Source organism: Rutidosis leptorrhynchoides, chromosome 1, assembly GCF_046630445.1.
Source record: "Rutidosis leptorrhynchoides isolate AG116_Rl617_1_P2 chromosome 1, CSIRO_AGI_Rlap_v1, whole genome shotgun sequence".
NCBI classification, from domain to species: Eukaryota; Viridiplantae; Streptophyta; class Magnoliopsida; order Asterales; family Asteraceae; genus Rutidosis; species Rutidosis leptorrhynchoides.
Window position 1 is genome coordinate 99,327,316 of NC_092333.1, and position 25,289 is coordinate 99,352,604.

Sequence of the window (25,289 nt, forward strand, 5' to 3'; positions counted from 1 at the left end):
AAAAATAAAACTGCATATCGGAGGATTTGTAATGTAAAATATGCTAGAAATCGTATTGTTATCATCACATGTAAAGTTTGTAAGTCTAAGATTATCGCTAAACGATAATCATCTTTTTATTGTCTAAAGCTTGTATTAAAATAAGAGTTATGGTTTGTAATGTAAAATAAATGCAGTTGTTCTTTTAAAAATGTCGCATATAGAGGTCAATACCTCGCAATGAAATCATACGTTATCTAACTCGTTCTTATGGTTAAGGACGGGTTATGACATGTGGTATCAGAGCGGTGGTCTTAGCGAACCAGGTTTGCATTAGTGTGTCTAACCGAGAAGTCGTTAGGATACATTAGTAAGTCTGGACTTTGACCGGGTTTGATTTAAAAACCATTGCTTATCATTGTTGGTTAAAATTTATATGTAAATATTATGTAGTACTAATGGGTTAGTTGTTGTGTGATAGATGTCGGGCTCAAAACTTGTCATCACGTTCAGCGACTCCGAACCAGAATCTTCAGATGGTGTTCCAGTCATTAACCTATCCGATGACGAAAATAATATCTTTGGGGAAGACTCACAAATTCCGGATGAACCGACTATAGAGAACCCGGAAAGTGAACCCGAGGAAGAAAGTGAACCCGAGGAGGAAAGTGAACCCGAGGAAGAAATACAGGAAATTACAAAAGAAGAGTTCGAACTAGGAAAGAAACGAACATTAAACATTAAACATGGTTAAGTATAATGTTTAATTTTCCATGGTTAAGTATTATTTTGTAATTTCCTGGAACAAAATAAATGCAGTTGTTCTTTCCTAGTTCGAACTCTTCTTTTGTAATTTCCTGTATTTCTTCCTCGGGTTCACTTTCCTCCTCGGGTTCACTTTCCTCCTCGGGTTCACTTTCCGGGTTCTCTATAGTCGGTTCATCCGGAATTTGTGAGTCTTCCCCAAAGATATTATTTTCGTCATCGGATAGGTTAATGACTGGAACACCATCTGAAGATTCTGGTTCGGAGTCGCTGAACGTGATGACAAGTTTTGAGCCCGACATCTATCACACAACAACTAACCCATTAGTACTACATAATATTTACATATAAATTTTAACCAACAATGATAAGCAATGGTTTTTAAATCAAACCCGGTCAAAGTTCAGACTTACTAATGTATCCTAACGACTTCTCGGTTAGACACACTAATGCAAACCTGGTTCGCTAAGACCACCGCTCTGATACCACATGTCATAACCCGTCCTTAACCATAAGAACGAGTTAGATAACGTATGATTTCATTGCGAGGTATTGACCTCTATATGCGACATTTTTAAAAGAACAACTGCATTTATTTTACATTACAAACCATAACTCTTATTTTAATACAAGCTTTAGACAATAAAAAGATGATTATCGTTTAGCGATAATCTTAGACTTACAAACTTTACATGTGATGATAACAATACGATTTCTAGCATATTTTACATTACAAATCCTCCGATATGTAGTTTTATTTTTGACACAAATATGCATACTCAAGATCTTGTTTAAATTCAACATGTTGCAGCGGAAGCTTCTAATTATCACCTGAGAATAGACATGTTTAAAACGTCAACATAAAGTTGGTGAGATATAGGTTTAATGCCGGCAGCAATATATATATATAGACCACAAGATTTCATATATAAACGTTTTAATAAAAATATTCTAAGTGGTTGAGCACTTGGTAACCATACTTAACATTTAATCACGTCGCATATTCCCTTTATTATGAAATCTTACTACACCGTACCAAGTGTAGTCACGAAACGAAGTACTGTGCAACCGTTGAATACTGGTCGTCCAGTCCGGTTGGGGTTGTCAGGCCCGATAGATCTATCAACAGGATTCGCGTTTACAATACCGCTGTAAATAACAGTTACCAAGCTACAGGGAAGTATGCCAGTGGTACAACTCAACGTAGAATATATTTTTCAGTTACTTGTGTCCATATCGTAAAACATAAAATACATGTATTCTCATCCCGAAATATTTAGAGTTTAAAAGTGGGACTATATACTCACTTTTGCCTTGAAGATATATATATTTTGACTTGGTCTCCGGTTGATATCACGAACCTATCCATATATAGTTTATCAATATATTTCCATTTTAAACAATCGTCACATATATATACTTATTATACTTTTAATAGTTTTAATAATTTCTTAGTCCGTAGTTAACAGTCCGATGTTAGTAATTCAATTTTAATGGTTCATTTTTAGGTGTTTAATAAACCCCTAATGAAATAAATAAAACCCCCATCGAATATGTATTGGTCGAGATTAATCTTGACCCACGGTACCGGTGTTGTCAAATGACGTGTTGCGTACATAAAGTACCGGTGTTGTCAAATGACGTGTTGCGTACAATCATGGGATCTTATGATTAATCTTCTCGTATTGTTTACGGGTGATCCTGAACCATATAAAATTAAATTATGAGTACATATATATAAAATATCATGTTATTTTAAAAAGATGTGATTTATTTAATTTTTCTCCAATTATTTTCGTGACTAAACAAGTCTTGGATATCCGATTTTGTTTTGGTCATAGTTTCTTCGTTACAACTCCGTTTTCGTTGGTTCAACTTGCCACTTCCTTGGATCGAGTCCCTCTTTAAGAATATGAACTGTAAATACCTTAGTTTGTATTCGAAATCACAGGTCAAAGGTGAAACTTTGGTGAAACTTATGAAGTTAATCATTTTTGTTACAAAAATATCATTTAATGACCATTTTTCTAAAAACACTTATACTTTGAATTAAATCATGAAATTTTTATGTGTTAACATATTCATAAGAAATATCATTTTTCCAGAATATAAACCTCCAATTCAAAGTTCAAGATAGTTTTTAATTATCCAACCCCAAACAGTCCCCGGTTGCACTCCGACGTCGTAAAAACAGTTTTTAAGGTGTTCTTTGAAAAACCAAGTTATACCTTGTCAAATTAGCATATATTTATGTTATATTACAGGTCTTGAAGTATTTTAAAAGTTAAGTTAGAAGGATCTATTTAGTTTGCAAACAAGTTTGAAAACATTCAAACTATGTTCTTGTTGTTAAAATTGTATACCATAAAATATGATAGCTATATATATATGAATCGAATAAGGTTATGAACAAAGTTACTACCTCAAGTTACTTGGACAAGATTGCTGTAAAAGAGAAGTAAAAACCTAGAACCAAAAGGGGGATGGAATTGGATGAAAGATTGGAAGTAAACTTGTGTTCTTGGAAGGATTCTTGAAGTGTTTTTGTAAGAGTTTTCTTATGGTGATTAAGTGATGTTTTTATGGCTAGATCTTCATGGATATTAGCTGAATGGTTATGGAGGTTAAGGCTCTTAAAAGTGTGTGTGTTTTAGTTAAAGGAAATGTGTAGTAAAATGAAAATGGAATGGAGTATAAATGGTGGTGTAAAAGGTGTATAAGTTTGTAATTTTGTGAAAAAATCTTTTAATCATGTGAAATTGTCATACTAGATAACAAAAGTAGTTACCTTATACATAAGGCATTGAACAAGGGCTGGTTGGTGGTGATTTGATGTGTATATACCAATAGTAAATACGTATAGAGGTTAGGTATGATACGAGTACATGTACTCTAGATATACGTATAGAAATTTTGTGAAAAATGGAATGAGAATTCAAATATAGCTATCTTTTGTGAATATACTTATATTGTTTTATGTATTTAAGTCTTTAAAAAGTGATTAAATACATTATATATACGATATATGTATAAACATTATAGGTTATAAGTATTTATATCAAATAACGTTACGTATGGTTATTGTTTTGAAAACTTAAGTTAGTAGTTTCAAAATATACTTATAACTTATTGTTATTAATACAAAATGAGGTATTAAAACATCCTTAGATCATGTTAAATATGTATATATACATATATATACACAAACGTATAATTATCATATATTGTATAGTTCGTGATATCATCGGTCAAACTAGACGGTCAATCGTTGTGTAGAACTCTCTTTGAAAACATAAGTCTCAACAATTTGGATTGCTTATCATGTTGGTAAGGTTTAATTTATGTAAATATTAATCTTATAAGTATAAATTGATCGAAAAAGTGCGGGTCATTACAGTACCTACCCGTTAAATAAATTTCGTCCCGAAATTTTAAAATTGTACCTATTTTGCGTCATCGAGAAACAAGTGTGGATACTTTTGTTTCATCTGATCCTCTCGTTCCCAAGTAAACTCAGGACCTCTTCGAGCATTCCAACGAACCTTAACGATCGGTATGTTGCTCTGCTTGAGCTGTTTAACTTCACGGTCCATGATTTCGATTGGTTCTTCGATGAATTGTAGTTTCTCGTCGACATGGATTTCTTCAAGAGGAATGGTGAGGTCTTCCTTTGCAAGACACTTCTTAAGGTTTGAGACGTGAAAGGTATTATGTACTCCGGCGAGTTGTTGCGGTAACTCGAGTCGATAAGCTACCGGTCCAATGCGTTCGATAATCTTGAACGGACCTACATATCTTGGGTTCAGTTTACCCCTTTTTCCGAAGCGTATTACACCTTTCCACGGTGACACCTTTAACATAACCATGTCACCGATCTGAAACTCTAATGGTTTCCTTCGAACATCGGCGTAGCTCTTTTGGCGACTACGGGCTGTTTTCAATCTCTCCTTGATTTGTACTATCTTCTCAGTTGTTTCGTGTATGATCTCGGGACCAGTTAATTGTCGATCTCCTACTTCATTCCAACAAATAGGAGATCTACACTTCCTTCCGTACAATGCTTCGAATGGCGCAGCTTTAATGCTCGCATGATAACTATTATTATACGAGAATTCTGCTAATGGTAGATATTTATCCCATCCGTTTCCAAAATCGATCACACATGCCCTGAGCATGTCTTCAAGAGTCTGAATCGTTCTTTCACTCTGCCCGTCGGTTTGCGGATGATACGCGGTACTCATATCCAAACGAGTTCCTAGGGCCTCCTGTAGTGATTGCCAGAACTTTGATGTAAATCTACTATCACGATCGGATATAATGGAAAAAGGTATTCCATGCCTTGAAACAACTTCCTTTATATACAATCGTAATAGTTTCTCCATTCTATCCGTTTCCTTTATAGGCAAGAAATGTGCAGACTTGGTGAGACGATCAACAATCACCCAAATGGTGTCGTATCCCCAGGCAGTCTTTGGTAACTTCGTGATGAAATCCATGGTAATACCATCCCATTTCCATTCTGGGATTTCTGGTTGTTGAAGTAACCCTGACGGCTTCTGGTGTTCAGCTTTGACTTTCGAACAAGTTAAACATTCCCCAACATATGTTGCAACGTCTGTCTTTAAATTAGGCCACCAATAATGTGTCTTAAGATCTTGGTACATCTTTCCAACTCCAGGATGTATCGAGTATCTTGTCTTATGTGCCTCATTCAATATCAACTTCCTTAATCCACCCAACTTCGGTACCCAAATACGGTTTGCAAAATATCGAATTCCATCTTCCCGTATAACGAGTTGCTTCTCATACTTCTTCATTATTTCATTTCCTATATTTTCTTTAGTAAGTGCTTCTCGTTGAACTTCTTTGATTTGTGAGTTGAGATTCATGCGAATTTTTATGTTCATCGCTCGTACTCGAATTGGTTCTCGTTCCTTTCTGCTTAGAGCGTCGGCCACCACGTTCGCTTTCCCGGGATGATAACGAATTTCACAATCATAGTCATTTATTAACTCAACCCACCTACGTTGCCTCATGTTCAGCTGTTTTTGATCGAAAATATGTTGAAGGCTTTTATGATCAGTAAACACAGTGCATTTAACCCCATACAAGTAGTGTCTCCATATCTTCAATGCAAACACGACTGCTCCCAATTCTAGATCATGCGTCGTATAATTCCGCTCGTGAATCTTTAATTGTCGGGATGCGTATGCAATAACTTTCTTCCGTTGCATAAGAACGCAACCAAAACCTTGTCGCGAAGCGTCACAATATATTTCAAAATTATCGTTCCCTTCTGGTAACGATAAAATAGGCGCCGTAGTCAACTTCTTTTTCAGTAATTGAAATGCACTCTCCTGCTCAGTAGTCCATTCATATTTCTTCCCTTTTTGCGTTAACGCTGTCAACGGCTTAGCTATTCGGGAAAAATCTTGAATAAACCTTCTATAATAACCGGCTAAACCCAAAAATTGGCGTATCTGCATTGGTGTCTTAGGAGTCTCCCATTTTTCAATGGCTTCAATTTTTGCTGGATCAACCTGAATTCCTTTGCTACTAACAACGTGGCCAAGAAATTGCACTTCTTTCAACCAGAAAGCACATTTAGAAAATTTAGCATATAGCTGTTCTTTTCTTAACAACTCTAATATCAACCTTAAATGCTGCTCATGCTCTTGCTCACTCTTGGAATAGATAAGAATATCATCAATGAAAACGATAACAAACTTATCTAAATATGGACTACAAACTCGATTCATGAGGTCCATGAATACAGCTGGCGCATTCGTCAATCCAAACGGCATGACCAAAAATTCGTAATGACCGTAGCGTGTCCGAAAAGCAGTTTTCGGTATATCTTCTTCTTTGACACGTAATTGATGATAGCCCGATCTTAGGTCAATTTTCGAGTACACACATGATCCTTGGAGTTGATCAAATAAGTCGTCAATTCTCGGTAGTGGATACCGATTCTTGATAGTTAACTTATTTAATTCACGATAATCTATACACATTCGGAAAGATCCGTCTTTCTTCTTGACGAATAAAATTGGAGCTCCCCACGGTGAAGTACTTGGTCGTATGAATCCGCGATCCAGTAATTCTTTTAACTGACTCTGAAGTTCTTTTAACTCGGACGGTGCAAGTCTATATGGAGCACGGGCAACCGGTGCAGCTCCTGGTACAAGATCTATTTGAAATTCTACAGATCTAAATGGAGGTAATCCCGGCAACTCTTCCGGAAATACTTCAGGAAAATCTCTTGCCACAGGCACGTCATTGATGCACTTCTCTTTTTCTTTCTTTTCGACTTTATTAACATGTGCTAAGATAGCATAGCACCCTTTCTTCAAGCACTTTTGAGCTTTCAAATAACTAATGAGTTTTAGCTTTGAGTTACCCTTCTCTCCATAAATCATTACTGGCGTTTTATCTTTACGAGGAATGCGAATTGCCTTCTTGGCGCACACAACTTCAGCTCCTATTTTGGACATCCAGTCCATGCCGACTATTACATCAAAACTTCCTAATTCTACGGGTATCAAGTCAATTTTAAACGTTTCTCCGGCTAAATTTATTTTACAATCACGGCAAATTTTATCGGCTTTAATTAGTTTACCATTAGCTAACTCAATCATGTACTTAGCATCTAGAGGTAATGATGAACAATTCAATTTAGCGTAAAAGCCTCTACTCACGTAACTTCTATCGGCACCAGTATCAAATATAATAGATGCGGATAAGTTATTAATGGTAAACGTACCCGTAACAAGCTCCGGGTCTTCACACGCCTCTCTAGCATTAATAACAAATGCTCTCCCTCGTGCAGGTCCGATATTCTTCTCTGGATTCGGGCACTCGCTCTTATAATGACCCTGTTTCCCACATCCATAACAAGTAACAGTAGCCAAAGCAGTTCTATTTGCATTAGTGGCAGGAGTCTTGGTACCATTTGTATTTGTAACGAGAGTCCTACAATCTTCAGCAAGATGACCCTTTCGATTACATTTGTTGCATACCACATTACAGTAACCAGAGTGATGTTTGTGGCATCGGTTGCATAAAGGATTTTGTCCTTTATAACCAAAGCTTAAACCACTACCCGCACCTTGCGTGATTTCTTGTTTCTTAAAAGATTGTTGTTGGTTACCACGATCATAATTTCCATTCCACTTTCTTTTGTTACCTGATACCTTCACATCAGTATTGGATGCTTTCTTATCCATGATGACCTGATCCATTAGCTCGTTTGCCATGGTTATAGCTTCATGAATTGTCTTAGGTTTCGATGCTGTAACGTTTGCCTTGACCTTTTTGGGCAAACCATCTTTGTACATTTCAATCTTCCGTTCTTCGGTTGGAACCAATTCAGGACATAGCAAAACTAATTCCATGAATCGCTGATTGTAGTTGGTGATTTCAGTACCAATAACCTTCAGACTTCGTAACTCATCTTCCAACTTCCTAACCTCGTTCCTTGGACAATATTCGTTGATTAACATTGTTTTGAATTCTTCCCACGGAGTATCATAAGCTACATCTCCTCCTACAGCCTTCACATAATTTTTCCACCACGTGAGTGCACTATCTTGTAAAGTGCACGATGCATACTTGGTCATGTCCTTTTCAACACAACCACTGATTTTAAACACAGTCTCCATCTTTTCTATCCACCGGGTTAAACCGATCGGTCCTTCTGTTCCACTGAATGATGAGGGCTTGCAAGCTTGAAAAGTTTTGTAAGTGCACCCCACACGAGGATTTGGGTTAATTGCAGCACCTCTTGCAGCCTCGACCCATAACATTCTGTCGTTCACTCGCTGATTGATGAGTTCCTGGATTTCTTGTTCCGTCATTCGGTTCAATCGCGCCATATTCTTCTATAAGAATGAAAAGAAAATAATTATTCACATGGAATATTATAGATGTAGTGTATATTTACAGTACATTATAGCTTATTAATAATATGAACCAGGTATTATTATAAAAGTCTTTTCTTCTTATTAGCGTTTTATAATTATATCTAGGGTAGTACCTACCCGTTAATGTCCATACTTAATAGCTTAGTACATAATCAATTACTACCATCTAAATAATACTTAACCATGGAAAATTATTGCATTTCACACTTCACTATTTTACATATGCTTATCTTACATCGAACATTAAACAAACAACACTAATAATATTATACAAAACATTATATGATCCCATGGTTTAATACGGCAGCGCATCGTTTGGTCTATTTTCTAGGACGTTTAGGTTCAAAGAATCGCTTAACGCTTATCCTGGCTGTCTGCCTATATTTTGGCTGTGGGACTGAAGAACTGGATGCCGGGATAGAACGAATAGGAATAGCGGGAATAGGGGTGGTAGTGTCTAGTGAAGTTGGTGCCACATCATCCTTACTAAACTCGGGATTTGAATTTTCTAATTCATTAGCCTTTCGTTTCTTTCCTAGTTCGAACTCGTCTTTTGTAATTTCCTGTATTTCTTCCTCGGGTTCACTTTCCTCCTCGGGTTCACTTTCCTCCTCGGGTTCACTTTCCTCCTCGGGTTCACTTTCCTCCTCGGGTTCACTTACTCCTCGGGTTCACTTACTAAACTTGTGTTCTTGGAGGAAAGTGAACCCGAGGAGGAAAGTGAACCCGAGGAGGAAAGTGAACCCGAGGAAGAAATACAGGAAATTACAAAAGACGAGTTCGAACTAGGAAAGAAACGAAAGGCTAATGAATTAGAAAATTCAAATCCCGAGTTTAGTAAGGATGATGTGGTACCAACTTCACTAGACACTACCACCCCTATTCCCGCTATTCCTATTCGTTCTATCCCGGCATCCAGTTCTTCAGTCCCACAGCCAAAATATAGGCAGACAGCCAGGATAAGCGTTAAGTGATTCTTTGAACCTAAACGTCCTAGAAAATAGACCAAACGATGCGCTGCCGTATTAAACCATGGGATCATATAATGTTTTGTATAATATTATTAGTGTGGTTTGTTTAATGTTCGATGTAAGATAAGCATATGTAAAATAGTGAAGTGTGAAATGCAATAATTTTCCATGGTTAAGTATTATTTAGATGGTAGTAATTGATTCTGTACTAAGCTATTAAGTATGGACATTAACGGGTAGGTACTACCCTAGATATAATTATAAAACGCTAATAAGAAGAAAAGGCTTTTATAATAATACATGGTTCATATTATTAATAAGCTATAATGTACTGTAAATATACACTACATCTATAATATTCCATGTGAATAATTATTTTCTTTTCATTCTTATAGAAGAATATGGCGCGATTGAACCGAATGACGGAACAAGAAATCCAGGAACTCATCAATCAGCGAGTGAACGACAGAATGTTATGGGTCGAGGCTGCAAGAGGTGCTGCAGTTAACCCAAATCCTCGTGTGGGGTGCACTTACAAAACTTTTCAAGCTTGCAAGCCCTCATCATTCAGTGGAACAGAAGGACCGATCGGTTTAACCCGGTGGATAGAAAAGATGGAGACTGTGTTTAAAATAAGTGGTTGTGTTGAAAAGGACATGACCAAGTATGCATCGTGCACTTTACAAGATAGTGCACTCACGTGGTGAAAAAATTATGTGAAGGCTGTAGGAGGAGATGTAGCTTATGATACTCCTTGGGAAGAATTCAAAACAATGTTAATCAACGAGTATTGTCCAAGGAACGAGGTTAGGAAGTTGGAAGATGAATTACGAAGTCTGAAGGTTATTGGTACTGAAATCACCAACTACAATCAGCGATTCATGGAATTAGTTTTGCTATGTCCTGAATTGGTTCCAACCGAAGAACGGAAAATTGAAATGTACAAAGATGGTTTGCCCAAAAAGGTCAAGGCAAATGTTACAGCATCGAAACCTAAGACAATTCATGAAGCTATAACCATGGCAAACGAGCTAATGGATCAGGTCATCATGGATAAGAAAGTATCCAATACTGATGTGAAGGTATCAGGTAACAAAAGAAAGTGGAATGGAAATTATGATCGAGGTAACCAACAACAATCTTTTAAGAAACAAGAAATCACGCAAGGTGCGGGTAGTGGTTTAAGCTTTGGTTATAAAGGACAAAATCCTTTATGCAACCGATGCCACAAACATCACTCTGGTTACTGTAATGTGGTATGCAACAAATGTAATCGAAAGGGTCATCTTGCTGAAGATTGTAGGGCTCTCGTTACAAATACAAATGGTACCAAGACTCCTGCCACCAATGCAAATAGAACTGCTTTGGCTACCATTACTTGTTTTGGGTGTGGAAAACAAGGTCACTATAAGAGCCAGTGCCCGAATCCAGAGAAGAATATCGGACCTGCACGTGGGAGAGCATTTGTTATTAATGCTAGAGAGGCATGTGAAGACCCGGAGCTTGTTACGGGTACGTTTACCATTAATAACTTATCCGCATCTATTATATTTGATACTGGTGCTGATAGAAGTTACGTGTGTAGAGACTTTCACGCTAAATTGAATTGTTCATCATTACCTCTAGATGTTAAGTACATGATTGAGTTAGCTAATGGTAAACTAATTAAAGCCGATAAAATTTGCCGTGATTGTAAAATAAATTTAGCCGGAGAAACGTTTAAAATTGACTTGATACCCGTAGAATTAGGAAGTTTTGATGTAATAGTCGGCATGGACTGGATGTCCAAAATAGGAGCTGAAGTTGTGTGCGCCAAGAAGGCAATTCGCATTCCTCGTAAAGATAAAACGCCAGTAATGATTTATGGAGAGAAAGGTAACTCAAAGCTAAAACTCATTAGTTATTTGAAAGCTCAAAAGTGCTTGAAGAAAGGGTGCTATGCTATCTTAGCACATGTTAATAAAGTCGAAAAGAAAGAAAAAGAGAAGTGCATCAATGACGTGCCTGTGGCAAGAGATTTTCCTGAAGTATTTCCGGAAGAGTTGCCGGAATTACCTCCATTTAGATCTGTAGAATTTCAAATAGATCTTGTACCAGGAGCTGCACCGGTTGCCCGTGCTCCATATAGACTTGCACCGTCCGAGTTAAAAGAACTTCAGAGTCAGTTAAAAGAATTACTGGATCGTGGATTCATACGACCAAGTACTTCACCGTGGGGAGCTCCAATTTTATTCGTCAAGAAGAAAGACGGATCTTTCCGAATGTGTATAGATTATCGTGAATTAAATAAGTTAACTATCAAGAATCGGTATCCACTACCGAGAATTGACGACTTATTTGATCAACTCCAAGGATCATGTGTGTACTCGAAAATTGACCTAAGATCGGGCTATCATCAATTACGTGTCAAAGAAGAAGATATACCGAAAACTGCTTTTCGGACACGCTACGGTCATTACGAATTTTTGGTCATGCCGTTTGGATTGACGAATGCGCCAGCTGTATTCATGGACCTCATGAATCGAGTTTGTAGTCCATATTTAGATAAGTTTGTTATCGTTTTCATTGATGATATTCTTATCTATTCCAAGAGTGAGCAAGAGCATGAGCAGCATTTAAGGTTGATATTAGAGTTGTTAAGAAAAGAACAGCTATATGCTAAATTTTCTAAATGTGCTTTCTGGTTGAAAGAAGTGCAATTTCTTGGCCACGTTGTTAGTAGCAAAGGAATTCAGGTTGATCCAGCAAAAATTGAAGCCATTGAAAAATGGGAGACTCCTAAGACACCAATGCAGATACGCCAATTTTTGGGTTTAGCCGGTTATTATAGAAGGTTTATTCAAGATTTTTCCCGAATAGCTAAGCCGTTGACAGCGTTAACGCAAAAAGGGAAGAAATATGAATGGACTACTGAGCAGGAGAGTGCATTTCAATTACTGAAAAAGAAGTTGACTACGGCGCCTATTTTATCGTTACCAGAAGGGAACGATAATTTTGAAATATATTGTGACGCTTCGCGACAAGGTTTTGGTTGCGTTCTTATGCAACGGAAGAAAGTTATTGCATACGCATCCCGACAATTAAAGATTCACGAGCGGAATTATACGACGCATGATCTAGAATTGGGAGCAGTCGTGTTTGCATTGAAGATATGGAGACACTACTTGTATGGGGTTAAATGCACTGTGTTTACTGATCATAAAAGCCTTCAACATATTTTCGATCAAAAACAGCTGAACATGAGGCAACGTAGGTGGGTTGAGTTAATAAATGACTATGATTGTGAAATTCGTTATCATCCCGGGAAAGCGAACGTGGTGGCCGACGCTCTAAGCAGAAAGGAACGAGAACCAATTCGAGTACGAGCGATGAACATAAAAATTCGCATGAATCTCAACTCACAAATCAAAGAAGTTCAACGAGAAGCACTTACTAAAGAAAATATAGGAAATGAAATAATGAAGAAGTATGAGAAGCAACTCATTATGCGGGAAGATGGAATTCGATATTTTGCAAACCGTATTTGGGTACCAAAGTTGGGTGGATTAAGGAAGTTAATATTGAATGAGGCACATAAGACAAGATACTCGATACATCCTGGAGTTGGAAAGATGTATCAAGATCTTAAGACGCATTATTGGTGGCCTAATTTGAAGACAGACGTTGCAACATATGTTGGGGAATGTTTAACTTGTTCCAAAGTCAAAGCAGAACACCAGAAGCCGTCAGGGTTACTTCAACAACCAGAAATCCCAGAATGGAAATGGGATGGTATTACCATGGATTTCATCACGAAGTTACCAAAGACTGCCTGGGGATACGACACCATTTGGGTGATTGTTGATCGTCTCACCAAGTCTGCACATTTCTTGCCTATAAAGGAAACGGATAGAATGGAGAAACTATTACGATTGTATATAAAGGAAGTTGTTTCAAGGCATGGAATACCTTTTTCCATTATATCCGATCGTGATAGTAGATTTACATCAAAGTTCTGGCAATCACTACAGGAGGCCCTAGGAACTCGTTTGGATATGAGTACCGCGTATCATCCGCAAACCGACGGGCAGAGTGAAAGAACGATTCAGACTCTTGAAGACATGCTCAGGGCATGTGTGATCGATTTTGGAAACGGATGGGATAAATATCTACCATTAGCAGAATTCTCGTATAATAATAGTTATCATGCGAGCATTAAAGCTGCGCCATTCGAAGCATTGTACGGAAGGAAGTGTAGATCTCCTATTTGTTGGAATGAAGTAGGAGATCGACAATTAACTGGTCCCGAGATCATACACGAAACAACTGAGAAGATAGTACAAATCAAGGAGAGATTGAAAACAGCCCGTAGTCGCCAAAAGAGCTACGCCGATGTTCGAAGGAAACCATTAGAGTTTCAGATCGGTGACATGGTTATGTTAAAGGTGTCACCGTGGAAAGGTGTAATACGCTTCGGAAAAAGGGGTAAACTGAACCCAAGATATGTAGGTCCGTTCAAGATTATCGAACGCATTGGACCGGTAGCTTATCGACTCGAGTTACCGCAACAACTCGCCGGAGTACATAATACCTTTCACGTCTCAAACCTTAAGAAGTGTCTTGCAAAGGAAGACCTCACCATTCCTCTTGAAGAAATCCATGTCGACGAGAAACTACAATTCATCGAAGAACCAATCGAAATCATGGATCGTGAAGTTAAACGGCTCAAGCAGAGCAACATACCGATCGTTAAGGTTCGTTGGAATGCTCGAAGGGGTCCCGAGTTTACTTGGGAACGAGAGGATCAAATGAAACAAAAATATCCACACTTGTTTTCCGATGACGCAAAATAGGTACAATTTTAAAATTTCGGGACGAAATTTATTTAACGGGTAGGTACTGTAATGACCCGCACTTTTTCGATCGTTCTATACTTATAAGATTAATATTTATATAAATTAAACCTTACCAACATGATAAGCAATCCAAATTGTTGAGATTTATGTTTCCGAAAAGAGTTTTACACAACGTTTGACCGTCTAGTTTGACCGATGATATCACGAACTATACAATATATGATAATTATACGTTTGTGTATATATATGTATATATACATATTTAACATGATTAATGAATGTTTTAATATCTCATTTTGTATTAATAACAATAAGTTATAAGTATATTTTGAAACTACTAACTTAAGTTTTCAAAACGATAACCATACGTAACGTTATTTGACATAAATACTTATAACCTATAATGTTTATACATATATCGTATATGTAATGTATTTAATCACTTTTAAGGACTTAAATACATAAAATCATATAAGTGTATTCACAAAAGATAGCTATATTTGAATCCTCATTCTATTTTTCACAAGATTTCTATACGTATATCTAGAGTATATGTACTCGTATCATACCTAACTTCTATACGTATTTACTATTGGTATATACACATCAAATCACCACCTAACTAGCCCTTGTTACTGCCCTAAGGTAGAGGTAATTGCTTTTGTATGATTGTTTGACAAATACACAAGATTACAAGCTTAAAATTTTGTCCTTGCCCCCCCCCCCCATATCACGTTTTAAAGGGTCTTCATGGATCCTCATTTTGATTCATTTTAACTTCAATTATCTTAGCTAATACACACACTCTTTCTTAACCTTTAAACTCCATAATCATCCAGCAAGTTACCAAGAAGATCTAGCCATAAAAACCTTACTTAATCACCATAAGAAAACTCTTACAACAACACTTCAAGAAATCCTTCCAAGAACACAAACTTACTTCCAATCTTTCATCCAATTCCATCACCCTTTTGGTTCTAGGTTCTTACTCCTCTTTTACAGCAACCTTGTCTAAGGAACTTGAGGTAGTAACTATGTTCATAACCTTATTCGATTCATATATATATAGCTATCTTATTTTGTGGTATAAAATTTTAACAACAAGAACATAGTTTGAATGTTTTCAAACTTGTTTGCAAACTAACTAGATCCTTCTAACTTAACTTTTAAAATACTTCAAGACCTGTAATATATCTTAAATATATGCTAATTTAACAAGGTTTAACTTGGTTTTTCAAAGAACACCTTAAAAACTGTTTTTACGACGTCGGAGTGTAACAGGGGGCTGTTTTGGGTTGGATAATTAAAAACCATCTTAAACTTTGAATTGGAGGTTTATTTTCTGGAAAAATGATTTTTACTACTGGTTCCTCATTATGGAGACCTGATAGATAAAGGACATTACATAGCTGACTCCTGGATGTAGGTAATTCGTGACTGCTTAAATATCTTAGATTTATGCAGAGCTTCTTATATGTAATGTTCATTGTACTATTAATGTTTTATATTACAATGACAATGGTCATTAGATGTATACGTGTTAAGGCTAGAACCTGCCTTCTATCAGAGTAGAACCCTAATCGATTAACAATCACAAACGAGCAAGCCGAATGATAAACACAGAATAAAAACAACACGAGAATTATAGTGGTTCGGTTTCTAGGTGAAACCTACATCCACTTTGGAACTAGAGAGTATTATTATTAATTTGGAGGTGATAATTTACAAGTACAATGAGAGACTATATATAGACTAAGTACCACCAATAAAAAACGGCTCAACAAATTAGGGTTGGCCAGACCCTGACTTGGTCACCAAGTAAACTCCAGGCCCGTTGTTATTGGGCTTAAATACCGAAGCCTACACCTCAACAATCTCCCACTTGGAGGCTTCGAATAACATCGATCTGCACTCTTGTACTTCTGCAATGCAAGACTCAGCTCATCTCTTCTCTCTCTAGTTCCTGCCTTCTCTTCAATGTTCCTGAAGGCCAGTTGAAGCTATGCACAGCTTCAACTTATCCAGCGTTACTGGTTTGGTGAACATATCTGCCGGATTCTTTGAACCTGGAATGCTCTCCAGATTAAATGTTCCCTTGCTTATCCGTTCTCTGATAAAGTGATACTTCATGCCAATGTGCTTCGTCTTAGCATGATAGACTGGATTCTTTGCTAACTTGATTGCGCTCTCATTATCACAATATAAGACAAATTCTGTCTGTTTGCTGCCCAGTTCTTTCATGAATGTCTTCAACCACACTAGTTCTTTACTGGCTTCAGTCAAGGCCAGGCCATGTATTCTGCTTCAGTAGTAGATAGAGCCACGCTCCTTTGAAGCCTAGACATCCAACTCACTGCTGTTCCTCCTATAGTGAATACATACCCGGTGGTGCTCTTGAAGGTATTATTGCATCTACCCAAATCTGCATCAGAATAACCCCTGAGAGTAGTATCCCTGCCCTTGAAACATAACCCAACTTTAGGAGTACCCTTTAAATACCGCAGTATCCACTTCACTACTTCCCAATGTTCTTTCCCCGGAGCTGACATAAAGCGACTAACCATCCCAACTGCATGTACTATATCAGGTCTTGTACACACCATAACGTACATTAGACTAACCACTGCGGATGCATAAGGAACCTTAGCCATTTCTGCTTTTTCTACTTCAGTTTTAGGAGACTGATGTTTAGAAAGCTTTTAATGACTTCCCAACGGTGTGTTTCTTGGCTTTGTAGACTCACCATTCATTCTGAACTTTTCAAGAACCTTCCGAATATACTTTTCTTGAGATAAAGAAACTGACCCATCTTTATTCCTGCATATACTCATACCGAGAATCTGCTTAGCTGGCCCGAGATTCTTCATTTCAAATTCTCTAGATAATTGCTTCTTCAAATTGCATATTTCAACCATATCAGAACCTGCAATTAACATATCATCGACATAAAGAAGCAATATAATATAGGAGCTCTTGAACTTCTTCAAATAACAGCAATGATCTGTAGAACTTCTCACGAATCCTGTCTTCTCCATGAAATTATCAAATTTCAAGTACCACTGTCTGGGAGCTTGTTTCAAACCATACAAGCTTCTCTTTAGATTATACACAAGACTCTCCTTTCCTTTGACACGAAACCCCTCTGGTTGAGACATGTAAATGTCTTCTTCAATGTCGCCATGCAGGAAGGCTGTTTTAACATCCAACTGTTCTAAGTGTAACTTCTCGGTTGCAACCATACTTAGAACCAATCTGATAGTCGTCATCTTCACTACTGGAGAAAAGATTTCAGCATAGTCGACTCCTTTCTTTTGTTGAAATCCTTTGACAACTAATCTTGCTTTGTATCGTTTAGAACCATCCGCTTCATCTTTGACTCTGAAAACCCATTTATTCTGTAAGACCCTTTTTCATGGTGGTAACTTGGTCAGCCTCCAAGTTTGATTTTTCAATGAAGATTCCATCTCGCTTTTCATAGCCTGCTCCCACTGGAACGAATCTTTCACCTTCATTGCCTCAGAATAACTTTCTGGTTCCCCATTTTCTGTCAAAAGAAGATAGTTAACTGTTTGACTAAACCTTTCTGGCTGTCTTGTAACTCGTGTAGATCTCCTGACCCAATTGGACTGGTCAGATTGTGGTGGGGACTGTGGGGTATGCTCATCATCAGACTCTGAGCTCCCACTATCTGAAGTCTGCTCGTGATCAGACTCCGAACTTTCACTGTTAGGAACTCCACTGGAACTTCAGTTTCATCCTCTGGAGTTTCTCTTTCATCTTCTCTAGTTGTCTCTGTGTCAACCTCAAATTCAACTGATTCTTTTTCATTTGGTGTTGAGTTGAAATCCTTGTACAATTCTGCTTCATTGAAGGTGGCATGTTTACTTCTGATAACATGTTTTCCCTTGTTATCCCATAACTTGTAACCCATGTCATCTCCCCCATAACCAATGAACACGTACTTCTTTGCTTTTGCATCAAGTTTGTCACCATCTTTATTAATATCATATGCACTGCACCCAAAGATTTTTAGATGCTCATAACTGATTGCTTTACCTCTCCATTCTTCTTCGGGTATTTTGAAATCAAGCGGAGCTGATGGAGAACGGTTGATCAAATAAGCGGCAGTGCTTACTGCATCAGCCCATAGAGACTTTGGTAGCCCACAATTAAGTCTCATGCTACGTGCTCTCTCATTTAAAGTACGATTCATTCTTTCTGCAACTCCGTTTTGTTGTGGAGTACCTGGAACCGTCTTGATCATCCGAATGCCATGATCAACACAATAGTTAACGAATTCGGTGCTGATGTATTCTCCTCCATTATCCGACTTCAAGCATTTTACCTTCAAATCACAAGATAATTCAACAGCAGATTTCCATTTCTTAAAAGCTTCAAATACATCAGATTTATTTTTAAGAAAGTAAACCCATACCTTGCGTGTTGAATCATCGATGAAAGTAACATAATAGCGTGCTCCTCCCAATGAAGAAACAGGAGTAGGCCCGAACACATCCGTGTGTACTAGCTCCAACTTCTGAGCCTTTAAAGTTCTGCCTGCTTTTGCAAAGGTGACCTTCTTCTTCTTTCCTAGAACACATGACTCGCAAAAGTCCGATTCAACTCTCTTTAGACCGGGAATTTTACCATTAGACACTAGCATTTTCATCCTTTGTCACTCATGTGACCTAAACGTTGGTGCCACTGACTAGTTAAGCTACGATCATTGGAAACTGTATTTACTTCATTAGCTGGAACTTCTACCATATAAAGAGTGTCTCTCTTCTTACCCTTGGCTATTACTAAGTTCCCCTTTATTACTTTCCACTGACCTTCACCAAATAGCACACTATATCCTTGATCATCAAGCTGTCTAACAGAGATTAGTTTCTTCTTTAGGCCAGGAATAACTCGGACATTTTCCAAGGTCCAATTAGTGCCCAAAGAGGTCTTTAGCTCTAAGTCTCCAATCCCTGTAATGTCAAGACAATGATCATTAGCCAAACGAACTTTACCAAGATTACCTGTTCGTAGATTCTTCATCAAATGTGGACTTGGAGTAGCATGAAACGATGCTCCTGAATCCATAACCCACGCATCAATTGTATTCTCAATGCAGCAAACAAGGACGTTATCATAATCATCTGTTGCAAATGCAACATTAACTTCATTTGGCTTTGATGATGTTACTGGCTTAGTGCACTGGTTTCGGAAGTGTCCAGTCTCCTGACAATTCCAACATTTAATATCATTCCTCGTTCTCGACACACTCCTCCTTCTTGACTTTGACCTGCCCCTGGTGGTGTTACTTCTGCCTTTCCTCCTACCCCTCTTCTGTGCTCAGCAAGTTTCCTGATGGTTCTCTTGAACTCTTTCTTCTTATATCTTCTCCAAGAATAAAATCACGAATGCTCTCAAACTTTAGCTTTGAGGACTCTGTGGATCCACTGATAGCTGTGACTGAACCTGACCAGCTTTCAGGTAACGAAGATAATAATAGAAGAGCTTTGACTTCGTCATCGAACTTGATATCAACTGACAGTAACCGAGAGATAATATTGTTGAAGTTATTAACATGATTTGTTACTGAAGCACCTTCTTTCAACCTGGTGTTTACCAACTGTCTGATCAAAAACACCTTGTTAGAAGCAGACGGCTTCTCATACATATTTGCTAAGGTCTTCATCAAACCATGTGTCGTGGTTTTGTTCACAATGTTAAAGGCAACACTTTTTGTCAACGTGAGTCTGACAACTGCTAGGGCTTTCCTGTCAAGTGTTTTCCACTCGTCGTCTTTCATTCCTTCTGGTTTATTCTCATTCAAGGCATCGATCAGATCCTTCTAACATAACAAATCTTCAACCTGCATCTTCCACCACCCAAAATCTTGCCCATCAAACTTGTCGATTTTGATCCTTCCTTCTTCTGCCATTGAAAAAAAAAATTATTGGATCTGAGGTCAACAGCAATCTGATCTGTAACAGTAGCAGTAAATCTGTAACAGCAGAGTCTGGTGACAGCTAGGGTTGATCTGGATCTGTAACAGCAGAGTCTGATGGCGGCTAGGGTTGATCACTGGTGGCGGCTAGGGTTTAGCACCTGCAATCTGATCTGTAAAAAATAGCAACAACAGCAGCAGCGACTGGATCTGTAACAACAACAGCTATGATTGACGGCTAGGGTTAGAACTCCTGCAATCTGGAACAGCAGCTGCAATCTGATCTGATTTATTTTTTGTTTGTTTTGCAATCGGCTAGGGTTTAAACCTGGAGCTCTAGATACCAGTTGTTAAGGCTAGAACCTGCCTTCTATCAGAGTAGAACCCTAATCGATTAACAATCACAAACGAGCAAGCCGAATAATAAACACAGAATAAAAACAACACGAGAATTATAGTGGTTCGGTTTCTAGGTGAAACCTACATCCACTTTGGAACTAGAGAGTATTATTATTAATTTGGAGGTGATAATTTACAAGTACAATGAGAGACTATATATAGACTAAGTACCACCAATAAAAAACGGCTCAACAAATTAGGGTTGGCCAGACCCTGACTTGGTCACCAAGTAAACTCCAGGCCCGTTCTTATTGGACTTAAATACCGAAGCCTACACCTCAACAATACGTCATGTACAACGGTTTTTGCATCAAGACGGCCAAAATCAGCCTCAGCTTATCTTGCTCAAAAAAATTGGTGGGTATAACAAATTGACCCATTTACGTGCAACACTGTTAGAAGCAATATAAATGCATCAACGAATAACCTCTCTTTAGACTACTGTTGTTATAATTATTTCTAATGGACCAACTTATGTTTATTGCTTTTAGTATTTTAGATTGTCTAGTCTTTGTAGCAACGGAGTTACGTACCTTCCATCTATTGATATAAAAACCTTCAGGCATCCCTTCGAAGACAACAGATGGTCTAACCCCGAAGCATATCGCAACGATAAAAAACTGCATACAACAATAATGAAATTCTCATCAGAATTTATCAAGGCCATTATAATATAAATGAATCACATTTCTATGAAGTATAGATCACTTATATAACTCTACTTTCATTAGATAAAATATTAAACACTTTAATATTAAGTTTGAAATTGTATTATTAATAAATTAGCTAAACTAATGAGATCTTATTATTATTATGATTTGTTTCATCTACATATCTTTTGTTAATCATACCTTGATTATCAAATGCAGATAGGTTATTAAGGAAATGGGTGAAGGTTAGAGATTGTCTAGCATTCTGCATCTCCAAATAGAACATCATTCTCAAACAAAGTTTAGTGAAATATTAAATATGTATACTTTTGTAAACAGACTCTACACATTATTTTAAAAATGTAATTATTATAATAATAAAAATGAGTATCAAAAGTGTCGATGGGTCAGTCCTACCCAAACCAATTTAACCCTAACCCCTTAGTTCACCTGCCCGTTACGGGTCAGAAGTTTATGTGTTTAAAGTTTGTTTTTTTTTTATTTGTTTGTCGTTGCTCCGTATAAGACTAAGTCTAGGTAAAACGGTACAACACCACACAAAAGCTTGAAGGATATGTACCATGAATATTAAAGGCAATGTGTTTTTGAAGATGAAGTTTACGATTGTGGTTTCCATGGGTTTTTGATGGAGATATCACCTCAAATCCATAGATTCCAACAAATCTCAAACTCTCTTTTGTTATGTATTTAATCAGTATTACCCAAAAAATTAAATAGTTATTGTGTGGTGTTGAAGATGAACTGTTGATGTATTTTATTACTATTATATATTGAAACTTATAACCATCTACATCCATAAATGATTTAATAATGTGATTGTGTTTTGTGTTGTGTGAAAACTTACTTCTTTATTGATAGATGGAACTCTTCAATGTATGGGTTGATGTAGTAATATGATGCTGAAGTAGCTGAGAGCTGCATCTTGTCTCTGTGCTGATAAATGTAACAGATGCATTCAAATTGAATTAGAATATGATGATAATAAGTAGCTGCTGATATACTAAGAATTTACCCTGTGAGAATAGCTATATATTGATGAAGGTATAATGCAAATTATTTCGGAATACATATAAAACCTTCCATATCAAGTACTTGTACATACAACAGACTGACAGAGTTTGATTTTGAGAAGAATTCATTTAGTTCTAAGGGATGTTCATATTAGATTAGGAAAAGCTTAGTTTTTTATCTCTAATTTTAACGAATGATGGATTGCTAGTGTATTACAAAATCAACCTTATTAACAACAACATTTAGAAAATCATCTATCATCTATCTTCATAATAACATATTTATTTGTCAGCATAGTAATATATATAGAAGTATAATTTTTCATTTCAAAAGAGATTAAAGTTAGCTCAAATACACCATACTAAGTCATTGGATTCGTACAGATCCATATCATATATACAATAACAAAATCATTAGCATTAGTTGGCATACCTTTGGGACCCTAATTTTATACCAACTGATTTCATGACTTTCACATTTTATACCAACTGAGTATGGCACCATATGTATTTATACAAACCGAAATTAAAACTGAAAGCTAATGACTATGAGAAGGTAATTAGAGGTTCTTCTTTGTTCAATGAAACATATTAACAAACAGTTGTAATGCATAAAAATATTCTTGCACTATAGCTGTGCACAGGCACCACATATCCAGCAATATGAGCCAGGATATCAATTTAGCAATTTATCCTACGTTCAATAGCTAAAAAATGAAAGATTTTTTTTTTTTTTTTTTTTTAAAAAAGAACAGAATAGTTAACCCCAAGTGGAAAATCAAAACGAAAACCCTAAAATCTACCTCCAAAATCCACGCAAAAAAAAAAAAAAAAAAAAATAGGAAGAAACATACCTGAATCTCCTCTCATTTAGTTTGTGATTCCAGGGTGTAGGTGACATCTGATTCCGGCCACCGAAAGCAATCAATGTAGCTGAAAATTCACGCAATTGATTCCTAGTAGTGGGGTTTGCAACGATGAGCAGTTGACGTTGTGATAGCGGTGGTGATAGCGGTGATGGAGGTGGTGGCTGGGGGTGCCTGGAAGTGGAAGAAGAATGTGGGAGGAAGAGATGAGCGGTGTTAAATTAGGGCTAAATAAAAAGGCTGGGGGAGAGTGGGTGTTTTCTTAGCGACGCGACCATAATCTGTGTGGCTTTTAGTAAGGGTAGTAAGGGTAATAATTCTGTTGTGATTTGTGTGTGAAATCGAAACTCCCAAAGTTCTCCAGACTAACAGTTTAAGTACTTTGGCTTCTTTGACCACATTTTCCGATACTAATATTTTCCTTCTTTGTAATTCTATTCTATTTTACCAATATCGGTAATTGTTTCCAATACTAATTTTTCGAAAACTAAATTTTAAAACTATTGTGCAAGGCATGAGGTCTTACACTTGTTTCAAAATAAAGTTTACCATGTACTATTTGATTTGATAGAAAATGAAAACTAAATGTAATTTAATTTCTGATTTTCATCTATAATAGATTTTGTAGCTTAATCTTATCTAAACTATATATAATGCATTTATTCATTTCTCTTATATTTGGATTTAACATTGTTTATCGGGTGATATTCATATACTACCAATTTTGTACAATCATTTAAAGCGACTTTAGTAGTGAATGAATAAATTTCGGTGGTGTACGGATCATCACTACCCTCCCTCAATGTCTAAGTATTATTATAATCTATACATTTATATTCATCTGATATTTGACAGGGTAATATACTTCTCTTTTTGTCCTGAAATTTTCGTTTTAGTGGTGTATAAATTTTCGTTATATTTTTCTCACCAAATATTTATATTCAAAGTTTGTTGATGATTTGCGTATCATCTAATAATCATTTTTAGATTATTGAGATTTACTTGAAAGTAAAAGTTATATAGTAACACTCAACAACAATTTGGGGAGCGTGAAATGCACGCCTCTAAGAGTTACTAGATACTATCACAAAAATAGCAGGGGAGTTAAGGGGGGCCATGCCCTTTTGTGGGCTATAAGGTTAGCGCCCCTTGCGGGGTCTAAGGGGCAACGCCCTTGGTGTTGGATGCAATAACATATACTCAATTGTTACTTCCAACGGATTTTTCCGTCAAAAGTCACATCGTGGATTAATGATTATTTTCCCGTCGAAACGAAGGGTTGCACCCTTTCATGCCGCAACCCAATTTAACACTTTAAAAAAAAAAAAAACCGTGGCTGCGTTTCATTTCAAAATATAGAAAAAATGTTTTACGATTCAATAACCAATCGGATTATCAATTTTGTACTCCGTTTCTAACAAAACTGAAATATCAAATATATTAATTCACCCGAATTTTGTATTTTCATAATTTACCCACATTAACATATATACCAAAACTCATACAAATCATTCTTCTTGATTGGTCAAGTTGGGCGACGTCAACAATGACTATAAATTTTTTTTTTTTTTCCAAAAACAACTTTCTTATAAAAACTTTTTTTTAATTTTTTTTTTTTTACTTTTTATATTACTAACAAAAAAATTAATCATTTTGTAACAATCATCCATTAGCCTAATTAAGTATAGACATTTGGGACGATGTTTGTTTTACATAGCGAAACCATCTACTGCAGTAAATGATTTCCCGCCACAATGAACGTGCATATTTTAAAACACACGCATATTTTCTAATATTCGGATTTTAATCTTCAAGCTTTGCATCAAAACATTGTTCATGTCTTATTCCAATCAAGTTTTCGTGACCCAAGACTTGTAAGGTCGAGATACTTAATTGAGTAAGTTTTTCACGATTCAGGTATCGGATTATAAAT

The 25,289-nt window shown here is 36.8% G+C and overlaps 1 long non-coding RNA gene across 1 annotated transcript in view; it reads right to left on the minus strand.

Annotated features, from left to right (window-relative positions):
- LOC139863515 (uncharacterized) overlaps positions 1–23,588 on the minus strand; it is a 52,367-nt gene extending 28,779 nt beyond the window's left edge. Inside the window, exons 1-3 of the long non-coding RNA XR_011764428.1 lie at positions 23,345–23,588; positions 22,325–22,413; positions 21,343–21,429 (exon numbers count right to left, since the gene is read on the minus strand). This is a non-coding gene — a long non-coding RNA (uncharacterized lncRNA). The remainder of the gene's footprint in view (positions 1–21,342; positions 21,430–22,324; positions 22,414–23,344) is intronic.
- Between the last annotated feature and the right edge of the window lie 1,701 nt (positions 23,589–25,289).